This window comes from Hemiscyllium ocellatum, chromosome 42 (genome assembly GCF_020745735.1).
Source record: "Hemiscyllium ocellatum isolate sHemOce1 chromosome 42, sHemOce1.pat.X.cur, whole genome shotgun sequence".
Lineage (NCBI taxonomy): Eukaryota > Metazoa > Chordata > Chondrichthyes > Orectolobiformes > Hemiscylliidae > Hemiscyllium > Hemiscyllium ocellatum.
The window spans coordinates 27,276,116-27,296,456 of record NC_083442.1 but is presented as its reverse complement, the minus strand read 5'-3'; positions in this window follow the sequence as shown (position 1 = coordinate 27,296,456).

The following is a 20,341-nucleotide window of genomic DNA, read 5'->3' as shown; positions in this document are numbered from 1 at the left end:
GTGCTAACCACTAAGCCACCTCTTCTTCGGTGGATATGCCTGATCCCTCACCATTGAACGTTTCTCAGAGCCCAATCTCCAGAATGGGTTGTGGGTGAGTTGAAAGACGTGTGGGGGGAGTAGGGGGGTCAAGATAAGGATCAGAGAATTGCAGAAGGAGGCCATTTGTCTGTCTGTCCAGGTCAGCCCTCAGCAGGAGCAAATCAGTGAGTCTCTAATTAGCCCTGCAGACGCTTCACCTCAGGCACCTACCTATACACTCTCAGGCAGTGTGTTCTAGTTACTAATCTGTCACTGAAGACAAATGTGACCCTATCCCTTTGTTAGTTCTTTGCAAAATTGCAAGAAGGCCATCAAAAATCTTGAGCGCATCGATTTGCAGCAGTCAGCAATGAGGTGGGCAGTGGTCAGTGGCGAAAGAGGGTGGCAGTGACGGTTTGTTGGAAAGGCTGGCAGCAGCAGCAGTCAGCAGTGGTCAGGGCCAAAGCCTCGCGAGTGGCAGTGATGGAGATGGCCCGATGGAGATCAGAGGCGAAGGCAGCTGGTGAACACAGGAGGGTCTCAGCCCAGCACAGAGCAGAGTGAGCCCTCTTAGGGAAAGCCCAGCTTGGCACACCCTGCAGGCCCATGGCTTAAGAAAGGATTGCAATGTTTGAAGTTTTAACTTTGATACTAAGACGACTGCAGTGCAGAAGTTTTCAAACCTATACCTTTAGTTTTCTACTTCTGTAACTAAGATTTTGTAGCTAGCTACCTTTGTACCTAAGATGGCACTGGGAATGGCGACATTGTACCATTTTCATTGTACACATGACAATAAAACCTACATTTTCTTGCCTCACCTTACCTTAAGGTATAAACCTGAGGCCGGTTGAAACTTCTCTAGCAATGGATCTAGGGCAGATTCTGTTTTATTCGGTCCATGGTCCATTTCCTGCAGGGTAACCCATAGTTAATGGGACACCCAGCTGATGTCCCATTTCTAGTCGAAAGATGCAGATAGTCGAAAGATGGTAATTCCCTCGGATTCCTGATATCTAGAGAGAACATAATGCACCCAAGGAAATGGAAATCAAAGCTGACATCTACTTCAGACCCACAGCAATATGGTTGACTCTTAAATGCCCTCTTAAGTGACCATCCAGAAAAGCCCAAGGGCAATTCGGGCAGGGTAATAAATGTTAGCCCTGCCAGTAATGCCTACATCCCATAAATAATGATGTTAAAAATCACACAACACCAGGTTATAGTCCAATAGGTTTATTTGGAAGCACTAGCTTTCAGGGCACCGCTCCTGCATCAGGTGGTTGTGGAGTATAAGATCATAAGACACAGAATTTTTATACAGTGTGATGTAACTGGAATTATATATTTAAAAAGACCTGGATTGTTTGTTAAGTCTGTTATCTTTTAGAATGACCTTCAAATCATTATCTGGGCCAACATGATACCAATTGTTAAAGTTCAATTGAGAATGTAACTTTTACGAAAGTTTTGCAATTTACATATGAAAAACCTGAAACCAACATGGCCTTTCAAGTTCATTAGCTTCTGTCTGAGTGTGTTGGTGTGTTTATGGGCTACCATGATGAAAGACCCAATACAGACAACAAGCAAAACTAATGTCGTTTACAAAAAACCTTGTAGGAACTGTAATAAACACTACATTGGACAAACAGGCAGAAAATTGGTCAGCAGGATATATGAACAGTAACTAGCCATAAAAAGTCATGACCCACTCTCACTAGTATCCTTACATACAGATGATCACTTCGACTGGGACAACACATCCATCCTGAGGACAAGCCAAACAGAGACACGCACAAGAATTCCTAGAAGCATGACATTCCAACTGGAACTCTATCAACAAACACATTGACTTAGATTCCATTCACCATCCCCTGAGAAAAAGAACGGCAAATGACATTACCATAGGAAATGACATCACCACAGAAAATGACATCATCAACCCAAGGAAACCCAAACACATACACAGAAAGTGGGCCACGCCTCCAGTGCTTCATCCGGAGGCTCACTGAAGATGTTACCACATATGGTGACGAAACATCTAAAAACAAACCTTCCAGCTCAGTGAGCAAACCTACATCCAGAACCTCAACCTGAGCTACAAATCTTCTCAAAACTCATTAATTGTTAGTATTTCTGCTTCTGAGGTAAATAGGTTCAGGTTCAAGTCACTCTCCTGCATTTAAGTACAAAAATCAAGTTTGATATTCTTACTCTAGAATTTGACACCTGAAACAATGCCACCAAAACAGGTCAATGTCAAACAATCAATTAAAAATGTTTATCAAAAAGAAAACTTCAATGCAGGGCCACACAGGGGAATATAAACTCAAATTGAGTTAGGTTGCTCAATAAACTGATGGTCGGGAGCATGAAGATTGGTCAAAAACTGAAACTCTGTCCTCCCCTCTAAAGAATTGTTGAAGATGTGGGGTGGGGGTGGGGGGGGGGGGTGTAACTGTCAACTGTCTATTTCAAAACTGAGGTTGTAAGATTTTTGTACAGTACAAGTATGAAGAGATAGAGGTCAGCCCTAATCTCATTGAATGATGGAACAATTCCAAGGGGCAGAATGGCCTCATGTTCATGTGTTTAATACTGAACTAAGTGAACCAACTATTTCCAGCTGTTCTGAGAATTTGTAATCTAAACAAATGCATTTCAAATGGTTATAATTCCATGCTTTGAACTTCAATGTGTTTTAAATTACCCTGATTATAAAGCAGCCAAATGAATGCTGTCACTTCAAAAAATTATCTTCATTTATACCAATGTGTAAGCATTACTGGGCTTCTGTTTGTCTTTTATGAAATGAAACTGGAATGAATAGTTGGCATCTATCCACTTGTATAACCTTGGGTTTTAGAGGTTGAAATTGGAGTTGTTATTAAGAAGCACATGAATATTCCTTTTGAAATTCCTTTAGTCATTAATGTGTACCTCACAAGAAACCTGGATTCCTTTTTATATTTCAGAGTACACACACACACACACACACACTCCTTATGCAGTCATCAATAATGGAAAAAAATTATTGAAATAAACAAGCAGTTAAAAAGTGTGATACTAACAGGACTGTGCACTGCTTGTCACTGGCCACTTGGGTGTTTCCTTCCTTCCTGGTGGTGGAAACCGAATAAAGATTTGTGCACCTTGTGTCTCACATCTGCACACACACACATCATGGGTGCGAGGGAAAAAAAAAATCACCATTACCACAGTTAGGCAGTAGTGTGGGAGGAAAAAAAAATAAACAGGAGTAAAAGAAAAAAAAAATTTAAAAAATGAAGCGGACTGTCAGAGATTCTGTTCCAAAAAAAAGTGTGATGCTGGAAAAGCACAGTCGGTCAGACAGCATCCTAGGAGCAGGAGAGTCAAAGTTTTGAGCATAAGCCCTTCATCAGGAATGTGGAGGGGTGGGGAACAAGGGGGATGAAAGATAAATGGGACGGAGTGGGACTGGGAGGAAGGTAGCTGGGAATGCGATGGGTAGATGAAGGTGGGGGAATGATGGTGATAGATCAGAGCACAGGGTGGAGCAAATAGATGGGAAGGAAGATGGACATGTAGGACAGTTCAACAGGACAGTGCCAAGATGGAAGGTTGGCTCTGGGATGAGGTGGGGGGAAGGGAAGGTGAGGAAGCTGGTGAAATTGACATTGATCCCGTATGATTGGAGGGTCCCAAGGCAGAAGGTGAGGTGTTCTTCCTCCAGGCGTCGGGTGGCTAGGATTTGGCGGTGGAAGAAGCCCAGAACTTGAATGTCCTTGGTGGAGTGGGAGGGCGAATTGAAGTGTTTGGCCACAGTGTGGTTGAGTTGTTTAGTGCTTTTCCAGCACCACACTTGTTGACAGTATCTGCAGTCCTCCCAGTGAAATAAACGAGCAAATGCCCTGCCTCCTGATACTCCGAAGAATGTAAATAGTCAACTGAAGACCTAGTTTTGTCTGAAATCAAGAAATCTGAAATGGAACTTTTACTAAATGCAAATATGGTCATTTTTAAAGGGTAAAAAATGAGGTCTGCAGATGCTGGAGATCACAGCTGAAAATGTGTTGCTGGTTAAAGCACAGCAGGTTAGGCAGCATCCAAGGAACAGGAAATTCGATGTTTCGGGCATAAGCCCTTCATCAGGATTCCTGATGAAGGGCTTATGCCCGAAACATCGAATTTCCTGTTCCTTGGATGCTGCCTAACCTGCTGTGCTTTAACCAGCAACACATTTTCAGCTGGTCATTTTTAAAGTTCATTTTTGGGATGTTGCTAGCTGGGCCAGCATTTATTGCCCATCCCTAGCTGGACTTCAGAAGGTTAGGGTAAGCTATCTTCCTGAACCGCATGTGCTGTAGGGTCGACCCATAATGTTCTGAGTGAGGGAAGAGGAACTCCCCACAACAAAGCCAGACATTTCTGTTGGAGGTTGAAGCTGTTCGGACGGTGTACTGTTGCAGTCTTCTTGAAAAGTGAAACCCTAAATTATTCAGTGCATTGACCAAAGCATTTACACTTTTGCTGTTAAGATCCAATGTAAAAAAAAACTTGAAAAAAGTACGATTTGTTGAATGAAGTCGAATTACGATTCTAAATGTTAATAATTATTTCTAAAAACCCTCATGGGCCTTGAGAAGCTAATTATAAACTCATGGAATGTCAAATTTCTTCACTATGATAGAAAGAAATTCCACATATTTCAGTAATAATACCTTAAAAAGCTTATTGAGAACATTTAAGTTTTAATCCAAATATGATCATTTATTTTTTGTAACCTGAAATTTTACATTAAAAGTAAAAGAATTCAATGCTTTAATTTCCTGGTTTTGCTTTCAGGCTGTACAGTCTAGACTTGAACCACTTGCTGCGTGAAAGATTTTTTTTCTCATATCATTTTTGCTTGTTTTGCAAACCACTTTAAACTTGTTCTCAATCCCTTTATTAGCAGGAACAGTTTCTTCCTATTCACTCTACCCAGCAGCCTCACGATTTTGAAACCTTCTATCAGATCTCCTCTGAGCCTTCTTCTCTCCAAGAAAAATAGTCCCAATTAGGGGGAGGTGATGACCGGAATGATATTATTATTGAACTGTGAATTCAGAGAGGAGAAAGTGAGGACAGCAGATGCTGGGAGAGACATGGAACAGTCCATCTTCTGTAGTTACACTGACACCATCTCCCACCTTTTTCTCTGTTACATTGACGACTGTATCTTTGCCACCTCGTGCTCCCATAAGGAGGTTGAACAGTTCATTAGCTTCACTAACACCTTCCACCCTGACCTTAAGTTCAGATGGACCATTTCAGACTCCTCCCTCCCTTCCCGGAACTCTCGGCGACTGACTCAACATGGACATCTACTTCAAAGCAACCAACTCCCACAGCTACCTTGACTACACCTCTTCCCACCACCTTTCCTGTACAAACATGATCCCTTACTCCCAATTCCTCCGCTTCCCGCTGTATCTGCTACCAGGGGAGCTAATTCCACTCCAGGATATCCCAGATGGCCTCCTATTTCAACAGCTGCAATTTCCTCTCCCATGAAGTTGATGATGCCCTCTAGTGCATTTCTCTACTTCCTGCACCTCCGTCCTTGAACCCCACATTTCCAACCACACAAGGATAGAATCCACCCAGTCCTCACCTTCCAATCCACTAGTCTCTGGACACAGCGCATTATCCTCTGCCATTTCCATCACCTACAATCAGACCTCACCATCAGAGATATATTTCCCTACCCACCCCTATCTGCATTCCACAGAGACCATTCCCTCTGCGAATCCCTCGTTAGGTCCATGTCCCCCACCAACCCACCCTCCACCTTTCCTTGTCACCACAAAAGGTGTAAAACCTGCACCCACATCTCCCTCCTTACCTTTGTCCAAGGCCCCAAAGGATCTTTTCACAATCCAGAGATTTTCTTGCAGCCCCACACACCTAAGGAAACTGCCATCCTTACCTGGTTAGGCCTACATGTCACTCCAAGACCACAGCAATGTGGTTGACTCTTAACAATTAGTGAAGGACAATAAATACTGGCCTAGCCAGTGATGCCCTCATCCCATGAATGAATAAAAAACAATTCTTCCATCTTTTCTTTCCTTGAATCAACAGGACCAGAAGAAAGACAGAAATTATGTAAAACCTGAGTTCATACTTCCAGGTCAGGTGAAGGGTACATATTGAAAAATGTCTGTTGTGAGAAATATAATGAAATTGACTTCCACTTACAAAGCTAAGGACGAGAAATTCCTCTTGTTTCAAAAAAGAGTAGATGAAAAGAGAGAACCATACGTCACAGAAAGCCTTTTGTTCCATTGTATCGGTGTCCACCCTTGCAAAGATACTGTCTGATTCATACAACTCCCACCTCTTGCCCTATAACCCTATGATATTTTTCACCCTCAATATATTTATCCAATTCTCTTCTGAAAGGTCTGGAAACTGCCTCTTCTTTCCTTTTGCGTAGTGCATTTCTATAATACATTCCATGAAATACAAATTTCCTCAGCCCCCTCTCTCCACCCCATTACTGTTTTACCCAATGTAACATTGGTCTTTGCCCTCTACTCTCTTGCCCTTCACCCACTGGAAACAATTTCCACCTAACAACACTATCACATCGCTTCACAATCAGGAGCACTTCCATTTAAGTTTGCTCACTGAGCTAGAAGGTTAATTTTCAGACATTTCATCACCACACTAGGTAACATCTTTAGTGGGCCTCCAACTGAAACACTGATGGTGTTTCCTGCTTTCTATTTATATGTTTGGGTGTCCTTGAGTTGGTGATGTCATTTCCTGTGGTGATGTCATTTCCCACGGTGATATAATTTCCTATCCTTTTTCTCAGGGGGTGGTAAATGCGATCCAAGTCAATGTGTTTGTTGTTGGAGTTCCGGTTGGAATGCCATGCTTCTAGGAATTCTCGTGCATGTCTCTGGTTGGCTTGTCCTAGGATGGATGTGTTTCCCTCCCTTATCTGTGTGTAAGGATACTAGGGAGAGGGGGTCACGTTGTTTTGTGGCTAGTTGATGTTCATGTATCCTGGTGTATGCTTGCTCATGTAGCTGAGCAAACCTACATTCAGAACCTCAACCCGAGCTACAAATCTTCTCAAAACTTGCTAATTTCCATTTAACTTTCTCTGCAGATCGGAGAACAACCTCAAATGCTCCAGGAATAGCAACTCCAAGAAGATTTTTTCTTCCATGTTCAAATCATTAAATCATAGCGGTCTACAGCATCTAACAAGGTCCTCGTTGAGTCTGCATCAGTCAGAAACACACACTTAGATCGGAGGGTTTGTCTTATGAAGGGAGGTTGAGTGAGCTCGGGCTTTTCACACTGGAGAAAAGTGACTTGATAGAGGTGTATAAGGTAATGATTAGATTAGATTCCTTACAGTGTGGAAACAGGCCATTTGGCCCCAACAAGTCCACAGCAACCCTTCGAGGAGATACTCACCCAGACCCATTTCCCCCTGACTAATGCAGCTAACACTATGGGCAATTTAACATGGCCAATTCACCTGACCTGCACATCTTTGGACTGTGGGAGGAAACTGGAGCACCGGAGGAAACCCCCGCAGAAAGGGGGAGAATGTCCACAGAGACAGTCGCCCAAGGCTGGAATTGAACATGGGTTCCTGGCACTGTGCGACAGCAGTGCTATACACTGAGCTACCATGCCGCCCGTAATGAGAAGCATAGATAGAGAAGATAGCCAGAGACCTGTCCCCAAGGCAGTATTGGCTATCACGAGGGGTCATAATTTTAAGGTGATTGGAGAAAGGTATTAGGGAGATGTCAGAGGTAGGTTCTTTACGTAGACAGTGGTAGGTGCGTGGAATGCACTGCCAGAGTCAGAAACATTAGGGACATTTAAGCGATTGCTGGGCAAGCACATGGACAGCAGTAAATTGGGGGATGTGTAGGTTAGATTGATCTTAGATTAAGCTAAATGCTCAGCATAACATCATGGGCTGAAGGGCCTGTATTGTGCTGTTCTGTTCTATGTACCAATCTAATCTCATTTTCCAGCAGTTGGCTGGAAAGTTTTGTATCTTCTGCCTGATGGAAGAGGTTGGAAGAGTCTATAACCAGGGTGAGAGGGGTGTTTGATGATGTTGGCTGCCTTCCCGAGACAGTGGGAAGTATAGATGGAGTCAATGGATGAAAGGGTGGTTTGTGTGATGAACTGGGCTGTGTTCCCAATTCTCTGAAATTTCTTACAGTCCTGGGTAGACCAGTTGCTGTAACAAGCCATGGTGCATCTGCAAAACTTGGTAAGCGTCTGTTTGCACATGCTGAACTCCCTTAGCCAGCATGTTCCAGATTCCCACACCCTTTGGGTGAAATAAAAATTCTCACACTCTCCTTGAAATTTCTGCCCCTTACCTTAAATCTACACCCACTGGTCATTGAGCCTTTCATCAAGGGGAAACGTTTATGCCTTTCTCCTCTATGTGTGACCCTCATAACTTTACACATCTCAACCACGATCCCCCTCAGTCTGCTCTGCCCATAGGAAAACAATTCCAGCCTACCCAATCTCTCTTCATAACTAACACTCTCCAGGCCAGGCAACATCTCAGTGATGAAAGTCTGGATAAGTATGCCTTTTAAATGTGCAAGATTAACAACATGGTTATTGTATCTGGGGTCAAAAATAAAAGCATCCTCCAGCCATTCATTAAAATACAATTCTCCGCTGGTCATTAATGGCATCAGTTTACAGCTGTCTTCTAATAACATGAAACTCTTTCGTGTACAGAAGGAGTTGGATTTATTCAATCCTTTAACAAGAGAGTAGCACTGTAAAGTGGGAATTTAATGCCACTTCTTAAAAAAAAGTCAACTTATAATTTTAACTATGACTTCATAAGAGAAACAGGCTATAATTGTTGCTTGGCTACTCTCTCTCATTCCTGGTGAAGGGCTTATGCTCGAAACGTCGAATTCTCTATTCCTGAGATGCTGCCTGGCCTGCTGTGCTTTGACAAGCAACACATTTGCAGCTATAATTGTTCAAGCACTAGGCAAAGGTAATGTATATGAATGCTCATGGACAAACAGAAGGGCTTATACCTGAAATGTAAACGCTCCTGCTCCTCGGCTGCTGCTTGAGCTGCTGTGCTTTTCCAGCGCCGAACTTTTCGACTCTGACTCTCCAGCATCTGCAGTCCTCACTTGCTCGACAAGTAGGTGCAGGCCATTCATCTCCTCAAGCCTGCTACACCATTCATTATGATCATGGCCGTTCTGACTGTAATTTGAGCTCCACTTTCCTGTCTATCTTTAATAGCCATTGACTCCCTTCTTTGTTAAGAATCTTTTAAAAATTCCTCTGGGCATCATTGCCTAAGCCAGTATTTATTGCCCATCCCTAGTTGCCCCTGAGAAGGTGGTGGTGAGCTGCCTTCTTGAACCGCTACCGTCCACCTGCTCTTGGTTGATCAACGATGCCCTAAGGGTGAGGCTTCCAAGGTTTTGACCCAGTGACAATGAAGAAACAGCAATATATTTCCAAGGCAGGATGGTGTTTGGCCTGGAGGGGAACTTGAAGATGGTGATATTCCTACGTATCTAGATGGAAGTGGTCATGAGGTTGGAAGGTGCTGTCTGAGGATCTTTGGTGAATTTCTGCAGTGGATTCTTGTAGATAGTACACACTGCTGCTAATGAGTCTCGGAGGTCGAGGGAGTAGATGCTTGTGGATGTGATGCCAATCAAGTGGGCTGCTTTGTCCTGGATGGTGTCAAGCTTCTTGAGTGTTGTTGGAGCTGCACTCATCCAGGCAAGTGGAGAGTATTCCATCAGACTCCTGATTTGTGCCTTGTAGATGGTGGACAGGCTTTGGGGAGTCAGGGGGTGAGTTACTTGCTGCAGTATTCCTAGCCTCCGACCCACTCTTGTAGCCACTATATTTATGTGGTGAGTCCATTTGAGTTCCTGATCAACAGTAATCCCTAGGATGTTGATAGTGGGGGATTCAGTGATGGTAACACCATTGAATATCAAGGAATGGTGGCTAGATTGTCTTCTATTGGTGATGGTCATAGCCTGGCATTTGTCTTGTGTGAATGTTACTTGCCCCTTATCAGCCCAAACCTGGATATTGTCCAGATCTTTACCTCTAGCATGAAAATCTTTGTCAGCCTCTCTAGTGAAAACAGTTCCAAAGATTCAGGACACCCTGAGACAAAAACATTCTTGTCATCTACATCTTAAATGGAATGCTGCGTTTTTAAAGTGTCTCCTCTAATCCTAGTCTCCCTCACAAAGGGGATCTGCCTTTAGCATCCAATCTGTCAAGACCTCTCAAGGCTCAGCAAGATTATCACTGCTTCTTCTAAACACTGATGGACACAGGCAAGCCTCTCCAACTTTTCCTCATAAGATAGCCTCCTCATCCCAGGAATGTGTCGAGTGAACCTTTTAGAATTGTCCTCAATTAACTACATTGCTTCTTAAATGAGGAGACAAAACTATACACAGTATTTCAGATGTGGTCTCACCAATGTCTGTACAACTGCCACAAAATATCTCAACTATAATGTTTGATTAGATTACAGTGTGGAAACAGGCCCTTCAGCCCAACAAGTTCACACTGACCCACGACTTCCCCTACACTACATGCAATTTAGCATAGCCAATTCACCTGACCTACACATCTTTGGACTGTGGGAGGAAACCGGGAGAATGTGCAAACTCCACACAGTCAGTCACCTGAGTCAGGAATTGAACCTGGGTCTCTAGTGCTGTCAGGCAGCAGTGCTAACCACTGTGCCACCATGCTGCCCAAGTGGAATGTTCTATTCCCCTTGCGGTAAACAATACCTTTTCAATCGCCTTCCTAATCATTTGCTGCAACTTCAAACTAAGTTCATGTGATTCATGTACCAGAACACTCCGATCACTCTGTACTTCATAATTCTGCAATGATGTGGAGGTGCCAGTACTGGACTGGGGTGGACAAAGTCAGAAGTCACACACCAGGTTATAGTCCAACAGGTTTATTTGAAGTCACAAGCTTTTGGAGTGCTGCTCCATTATCAAGTGAAATTAACAAAAGATACCATTTCTATGATCTTTTGATCTCTCTGATAATAAATTCTGGGTTTGTAAGACTTCTCTTCAGATCAACTTATGAAGGGGCAGCGCTCTGAAAGTTTGTGATTTCAAATAAACCTGTTGGACTATAATCCGGTGTTGCATGACTTCTGAATTCATACTCCTGCAAGTTTTCTCTATTTAAATAACATGCTGCTTTTCTATTCTTCCTGGCAAAGTGGCCAAGTTGACATTTTCCCACATTATCCACAATTTGCCAAGTTTTTGTCCATTCCCTTAACCTAGCTACATCCCTTTGTGGATTCCTAATGAACTCTTTGCAAGTTACTTACCTGTCTATATTTGTGTTATCAGCAAAATTTGCCACCTCACATTCAGCCCAGTCATCCAAGCCGTGAATTTAAATTGTCAAAATTTGAGGCCCAGTATTAATTCCTGGTAGTACTGCACTTGCCACATCTTGCAACTCCAATTGTGACCCATTTATACTGACTTTCTGTTTCCAGTTAGCAAACTAGTCCTCTATCCACCATATTACACTAGTCCCTACAATGACTTCTTATTTTGCACAGTTGAATTGATGTGAAACGTCATCATACTTCAAGATCAAACTGCATATAAACCTTGCGGCCACTGAATTTCTTTAACTTGATTTGAGAGCCAGGGAACAATGTTGAGCAATTTAGAGTACTGCATGTTGCAATTGTATCACACTCCTGTTTGGTGTTTGAATGGAGGTGTTTACCTGCTTGTTGTAGGCTATTGCTGTGTCGTTGTCATGGACTGAGGGAAGGACTCTCAAGCCAAGGATGTCATTAACAATTATTTCCAAGGAAACTGATACTTTTCATAAATAAAAAGGAAAATTTTGAATTTTGTTAAAATTACAGAGGGATTTTGCCAGTCAGGTAGTTATTACACTGACTACTCAGACATTGCAGTAAATATCGGTATTTGAGGAGAAATTGACTCGAAATTGAATCAGTTGTTGATGTTTCAGGTGGCCATTCGATTGAGCAACAAGTATACTTATATTGAGGTAAATAAATTTTAAAAAACTAAAATAATTGAACACGAGACTCCAGTTTTTCTGTGGCTTTGTGAAAATTTGTTTTGCAGAAAGGTGCAACTTTTAAAGTTCACTGCCAAATATGATCGTTCATTCGGAAATTATCTTCAAGAGAAATATTCCTAAACATTATTTTTTAAAAGAAAGGTCAGAGGATGTTAGATTTGGAAAAGGAAAATGCGCATTTGGAAAAATGCGCAGAAACACAACTTAAGAGGCAGTCGAATACATCACTGGTTTGGCCCTTTATGTTGTATCTGCACAAAATGGCTCGCTTGCACCTCCTGTAGGATGTGAACGAAATAGCTTCCCCCCAAAAAATTGCTTATTATTTCAGATTTCTTGGAGGTGCCGGTGTTGGACAGGGATGGGGCAAAGTCAGAAGTCACACGACATTAGATTATAGTCCAACAGGTTTATTTAAAATCACAAGCTTTCATAGCACTGCCCCTTCATCAAGTAAAGTCTTGCAATTATGAACAATTTTTGTCTACTGACAGAATGTCACACCTTAAGCTATATAGTCAGTTCTTCATTAACATGATGATTGCGTTCTTGGGCTACCCTGTGTGAAAGAAAAGCTGTGCTTTACAAACAGCGCTTTAAGTGTTGGTGATGTAATCGCATTGCAGCCAACACTTTTTTTTCCAAAAATATACTTTATTCATAAAATAATTTAATGGTCTGTACAGTTGGTCATGCCATACATACGTAAACATTTGCATACAGAGATCAGAATTTATCATTTGTATATACAGGTCTGTACGTTTACCATCCATATATTTAGCTGAGGAGTCAACAGAGCCCAAAAGACTGGGTGGGCCCCCTGTTCTTCTTAGGCAGGCAGATGTTACACGGTGGTCTTTCCCCACTGCGGCAGCTGTCCCATGCTTCAGCGCATCCCTTGATGCATAGTCCTGGACCTTGGAATGTGCCAGTCTGCAACACTCAGTCGGGGTCAGCTCCTTCAGCTGGAAGATCAACAGGTTTCGGACAGCCCAGAGAGCATCCTTCACCGAGTTGATGATTCTCCAGGCACAGTTGATGATCGTCTCGGTGTGTGTCCCGGGGAACAGGCCGTAGAGCACGGAGTCCCACGTCACGGCACTGCTCGGGGCGAACCTCAATAAACACCACTGCATTCCTCTCCAGACTTCTTCCGCATAGGTACATTCCAGAAGGAGGTGTTTGACAGTTTCGTTCCCCCCGCAGCCGCTTCGAGGGCAGCGTGTGGTGCGGTTGAGAGTCCGGACGTGCATAAAGGATCTCATAGGCAGAGCCCTTCTCACCACCAGCCAAGCCATGTCTTGGTGCTTGTTGGAAAGTTCTGGCGATGAGGCGTTCTGCCAAATGGCTTTGACAGTCTGCTCAGGGAACCGCTCGATAGGATCTGCCCTCTCCTTTTCCCGGAGGGTCTCAAGGACACTACGTGCTGACCACTTCCTGATGGACTTGTGGTCAAAGGTGTTTTTCTTCATAAATTTCTCCATGAAGGACAGGTGATATGGAACGGTCCAACTACTCAGAGCGTTCCGCGGCAGCGAGGCCAGGCCCATTCTTCACAGCCAACACATGTTTTAAAAGTTTGTGCTGTTGAGGCAGTGTCCCCAATTCGTCAATTGCATTACAGCAAATTTGTGGTGATGTAACATGTGTTGTACCAGAATGACCTGTAGGGTCATAGAGCTGTCCACATTTAAACAGACCCTTCGGACTAACTCGTCCATGCTGACCAGATATCATAAATAAATCTAACCCCATTTGCCAGCATTTAGCACATATTCCTCTAAACCCTTTCTAGTCATATTCTGGATCAGTGGTGCTGGAAGAGCACAGCAGTTCAGGCAGCATCCAATGAGCAACGAAATCGACGTTTCGGGCAAAAGCCCTTCATCAGGAATAAAGGCAGTGAGCCTGAAGCGTGGAGAGATAAGCTAGGGGAGGGTGGGGGTGGGGAGAGAGTAGCATAGAGTCAGGGCAGAGGAAATGACCTGGGAGTTGCAGTGGGAGAGGGACTCCCTGAGATTCTTGTAGAGAGAGGAGGAAAACTTCTTCAAGGCAGGCATCCTGGCAAGAGGATTTGCAGCCTTTCTAGTCATATACCCATTCAAATGCCTTTTAAACATTGTAATTGTACCAGCCTCCACCACTTCCTCTGGCAGCTCATTCCACACACTCACCACCCTCTGCATGAAAAAGTTGCCACTTAGGTCCCTTTTAAATCTTTTCCCTATCATCTTAAATCTATGCCCCTCTAGTTCTGGACTCCCCTACCCTGGGGAAAAGACGAATCCATGAATTAATGCTTGATTTTTAAAAATGCAGAAATGGAGCAAAGTGAGGAGATAGTGAGGACTGCAGATGCTGAAATCAGTGTCGATAATATGTGGGGCTGGAAAAAGCAAGCAAGCATCAGAAGAGCATGTCCAGATGGTGGACTAATGTGAGGGTGACCAAACTTCAAGTGAGGGTACAGGATGAGAAGCAGAATCCTTTACGGTAACCTCAGCTGGTGTAGGAACTAAACCCACACTGTTTGCATTCGTCCCCACCATACCCATGGGGGAAATGTTCCAAGATCTACCGCGGAAGTCCGAAAGCACGGATAGCAGTGAACCCATTTATTTAAATGGGAAATTTACCTTCCTGGCAGCCCCTTCGTCCCTGGCTTCGGAAGATTCCCTATAATATGTTCCACTGTGGTAAACTGCGGGTAACTGAAACCATGGAAACAATTCCCCGGATACAGGGGTCGCCCTGCATTACAAACCAGCCAACTGAGATAATGGACCCCAGCCAAGGAAGAAGAGAGCATAACTTCAAACAAAAGTAATAAAATAAGAGAATAAAAATATATCTATTTAAATGGAGAGAGTTTGGGGGAGTTTGTGGTTCAGAAGTAAGTGGCTGTCCTGTTGCATAAATTTGGGTGGCACGGTGGCTCAGTGGTTAGCACTGCTGCCTCAAAACAACAGGGGCCCAGGTTCAATTCCACCCTTGGGTGACTGTCTGTGTAGCGTTTGTACATTCTCCCCATGTCTGTGTGGGTTACATCCTGGTGTTTTGGTTTCCTCCTACTGTCGAAAGATGCGTAGGTTAGGTGGATTGGCTATAGGAAATGAGGAGATATAGGGATAGTGTGGGAGGGTTGATGTGGACTTGATGGGCCGAATAGCCTGCTTCCACAGGGATTCCATGAAATCGCATAAAGTAAGCTATTACGAAGTCAAATATATTATAATGTTACTTATTGGAAGAGAAATGAAATACAAAGGTAGGGGAATTTTACTGCCTCTTCGTAGGGTATGTGGAACAGTCCATCTTCCGCAGCTACACTGGCACCACCCCCCACCTTCTCCTCCGCTACATCGATGACTGTATCAGTGCTGCCTCGTGCTCCCAAGAGGAGGTTGAACAGTTCATCCACTTTACCAACACCTTCCACCCCGACCTCAAATTTACCTGGACCATCTCAGACTCCTCCCTCCCCTGCCTAAACCTCTCCATTTCTATCTTGGGCGACTGAATCAACACGGACATTTACTATAAACCGACCGACTCCCATAGCTACCTAGACTACACCACCTCCCACCCTGCCCCCTGTAAAAACGCCATCCCATATTCCCAATTCCTTCGTCTCCGCCGCATCTGCTCCCAGGAGGACCAATTCCAATACCGAACAACCCAGATGGCCTCCTTCTTCAAAGACCACAATTTCCCCCCAGACGTGATTGACAATGCTCTCCACCGCATCTCCTCTACTTCCCGCTCCTCTGCCCATGAGCCCTGCCCCTCCAATTGCCACCAGGACAGAACCTCACTGGTCCTCACCTCCCACCCCACCAACTTCCACATACATCGTATCATCTGATCTCATTTCCGCCACCTCCAAACAGACCCCACCACCAGGGATATGTTTCCCTCCTCTCCCGTATCAGCGTTCCAAAAAGACCACTCTCTCTGTGACTCCCTCGTCAGGTCACACCCCCCACCAATCCAACCTCTACTCCCGGCACCTTCCCCTGCAACCGCAGGAAATGCAAAACTTGCGCCCACACCTCCCCTCTACTTCCCTCCAAGGCCCCAAGGGATCCTTCCATATCCGCCACAAATTCACCTGCACCTCCACACATCACTTACTGCATCCACTGCACCCGATGTGGCCTCCTCTATATTGAGGAGACAGGCCGCCTACTTGCGGAACGTTTCAGAGAACACCTCTGGGACACCCGGACCAACCAACCCAACCACCCCGTGGCTCAACACTTCAACTCCCCCTTGCACTCCTGATAATGAGACCATAAAACCATAAGACATAGGAGTGGAAACAAGGCCATTCAGCCCATTGAGTTTACTCCGCTGTTTAATCATGGCTGATGAGCATTTCAATTCCACTTACCTGCACTTTCCTTGCAGCCCTTAATTCATTGCGAGATCAAGATTTTCTCAATCTCTGCCTTGAGAACACCCAACTTCCCGGCCTCCACTGTGCTCCGTGGCAATGAATTCCACAGGCTCACACACTCTGGCTGAAGAAATGTCTCTTCATTTCTGTTCTAAATTGACCCCTTCTAATTTTAAGGCTGTGCCCATGGTCCTAGTCTCCCTGCCTAACAGAAACAACCTCCCAGCGTCCACCCTTTCTAAGCCATGCATTATCTTGCAAGTTTCTATTAGATCTTCCCTCAAACTTCTAAACTCTAAAAAATACAATGCTAGGATCCACATCCAATCATCATGTGTTAGGCCTACCATTTCAGGGATCATCTGTGTGAATCTCCGGATAATGGAATGTAGTTTTCTTTTGGGAGGTAACACTAGAACTAGGGAACACCGAACATAAAAACATAAGAAGCCTGAGCAGCAGTAGGCCATTCAGCCCCTCAGACTCGCTCCACAATTAAAAACGATGATGGCTGAACTCATCTCAGCCCCAACTCCACATTCCTGCCCGCTCCCCATAACGCTTCAACTCATTACTCATTAAAAAAAATCTGATTATCTCATTCTTAAGTCTCTTCATTGTCCCAGCATCTCCTGCACTCGGGGGGGGGGGGGTAGTGAATTCCATAGATTCATGATCTTTCAAAAGATGTAATTGCTCCTTACCTCTGTTTTAAGTCTGCCCACCCCCATCCTAAAACTATGACATCTTGCTTTAGATTTTCCTAATCGACCTATTCTGAAAACCTGTGGAGAAGGTGAGAAAATAGCTACAATGCAGCAAAAGTAAAATTTCTGTAGTCTTACCAGACCGTAGGGCTGCTGTATCATCAGGGGCAGACAGACAACTGATGGTGGTTTAATATGAGGGTCACCACAGTCAGGTGATGGGGGTAGGCAGAACCTTCATGGTGGCCTCAGCCTGTGTGGGAATTAAATCCATTGATGGTGCTGTCACTCTACCTCAGAGACCAGCCAACGGAGCTGAAATAAATGCACAGAGGCTGGTATAACATCAACAAGTTACCTTTATTTAAAAGTGCACAACACACTGACTGTGGTCAGCCAGCTCAGACTCAGTCCCTGAAGTGAATAGACTCTGAGTCTCCTGTGTCTAGATTAGAGTGGGGCTGGAAAAGCACAGCAGATCAGGAAGCATCCGAGGAGCAGGAAAATCGATGTTTCGGGCAAAAGCCCTTTATCAGGAATAGAGGCAGGGTGCCTGCAGAGTGCAGAGATAAATGAGAGGGGGGTGGGGGTGGAGAGAAAGTAGCATAGAGTACAATAGGTGAATGGGGCTGGGGATGAAGGAGGCTGGAGTGGATAGGTGGAAAGGAAGTTAGGCAGGTAGGACAATTCATGAGGGCGGTGCTGAGCTGGAAGGTTGGAGCTGGGATGAGGTGGGGGAAGGGGAAATGAGGAATGGCATCCTCTCTACAAGAATCTGAGTCTCCTGTGTATATCTGTCAGCCGGGGCTCTCTGATTGGTCCAGATTAACAACCCCAAACAAGGATCTCATAGTCAATGAGATCCACTTGGTTCCCATCACTAGAGGAGCTACCTAATCCCTTCAGGTTAGGTATTCATGGAGACCTCAACTGGAGTGGGAATTGGACCCATGCTTTTGGCGTCATAAACCAGCCACCAAGCCAGCTCAATGAAGTATTTTGCTTTTATTAACTGAGAGCGAGTTCGCTCTTCACTGCATGTGTGGATGGAGAAAAAAAAGAGTTGTGCTGCAGTCAGCATATGCTGAGCGTAGCTTAGACAGTGTATGGAACAGTGGAGCTGATTGAATGAGCCAAATTACCGAATTCTGTTCCTATATTTTACGGAGGAGCCCTTGAAATGCCATAACATTCAAGGCTATGGGGCCAAGTGCTGGAAAATGGGACTGGTGTAGATTTAGCATAGACTTGATGGGCTGAAGTGCCTTACTGTAAGGTTCTATGATTCTTCACCTGACAAAGGAGCAGTGTTCCAAAAGCCTGTAATGTTAAATGAATCATTGGACTGTAACACTCAACTGAGGCCCTGTCTGCCCTCTCAAATGAGAGTGAAAGATACCATAGCAATTTTTCAAAGATCACAGTGTTTAAAAGACAATTAGGTAAGTAAGATCATAAGACCACGAGACATAGGAGTGAAAGTAAGGCCATTCGGTGCATCAAATCCACCCTGCCATTCAATCATGGCTGATGGACGTTTCAACTGAAAATGTGTTGCTGGTTAAAACACATCCTGATGAAGGGCTCTGGCCCGAAACGTTGAATTTCCTGTTCCTTGGATGCTGCCTGACCTGCTGTGCTTTAACCAGCAACACATTTTCAGCTGTGATCTCCAGCATCTGCAGACCTCACTTTTTACTTAATGGATGTTTCAACACCACTTACCTGCACTCTCCCCGTATCCCTTAATTCCTTGCGAGATTAAGAATTTATCAACATTTGGCTTGAATACATTTAACATCCCAGCCTTTACTGCACTCCATGGCAATGAATTCAACAGAATTGTCACCTCATTTCCGTTTTAAATTGACCCCCTCTGATTTAAGGCTGTGCTCACAGGTCCTAGTACCCCCGTCTGATGGAAACAAATTCCCAGCATCTACCCTATCTAAGCCATGCATTATCTTGTAAGTTTCTATTAGATCTCTCCTCAACCTTCTAAAGTACATGAATAGGAAGGTTTGAAGGGATATAGGCCAGCAGCAGGCAGGTGGGACGGGTTTAGTTTGGGATTATGTTCAGCATGGACTGGTTGGACCAAATCATCTGTTTCTGTGCTGTATTACTCTGTGACTATAAGACATGAGGGGCTAATGTTTTGCATAGAGGGTGGTCCATATATAGACTGAACCTCCTGAGCAAATTACAAAATTTAAAAGACATTTGAATAATAGGGAGAGGCTGAACAGGATGGGACTGTTTTCCCTGGAGCATCAAAAGTTGACGGTTGACCTGAGAGAGGTTTACAAAATCGTGAGGGGCACGGATAGGATAAATGGAGAAAGTCTTTTCCCTAGGGTTGGAGAGTCTAGGACTAGAGGGCATAGGTTTAGGGTGAGAGGGGAAAGATATGAAAGAGACCTAAGGGGCAACTTTTTCACACAGAGGGTGGTAAGTGTATGGAATGAGCTGCCAGAGGAAGTGGCAGAGGCTGGTACAATTGCAACATTTAAGAGGCATTTGAATGAGTTTATGAATAGGAAGGGTTTGGAGGGATATGGGCTGGGTGCTGGCAGATGGGACCAGACTGGGTTGGATTATCTAGTCAGCATGGACGGGTTGGACCGAAGGGACTGTTTCCATGCTGTACATCTCTATGACTCTAAGTCCATGAATAGGTCATGTTGAGAGGGATATGGGGCACGAGCAGACAGGCGGCATTGCTTTACTTTGGGATTATGTTCGGCATGGAAAGATTGGACCAAAGCATTTGTTTCTGTGCTGTACGAGTCTATGACTATAAGACATGAGATAGACAAGCAACAGGTGGAAGACAACAGCATGGAAACAGCGAGAAGTTGACATTTCGGGTATAACCCTTCTCCACCTCCCCTGATGCTGTCTGGCTTACTGTGTTCTTCCAGCCTCCTGCCTGACTACCTTGGAATCCAGCATCTGCAGTTGTTTTTGTCTCTATAAGGCATGAAGGGCAAACGTTTTTGCACGAGGGGGGTTGTGTGCAGAATGTACTTTCTGAGGAAGTGGTGGATGCGGGCACAGTTAC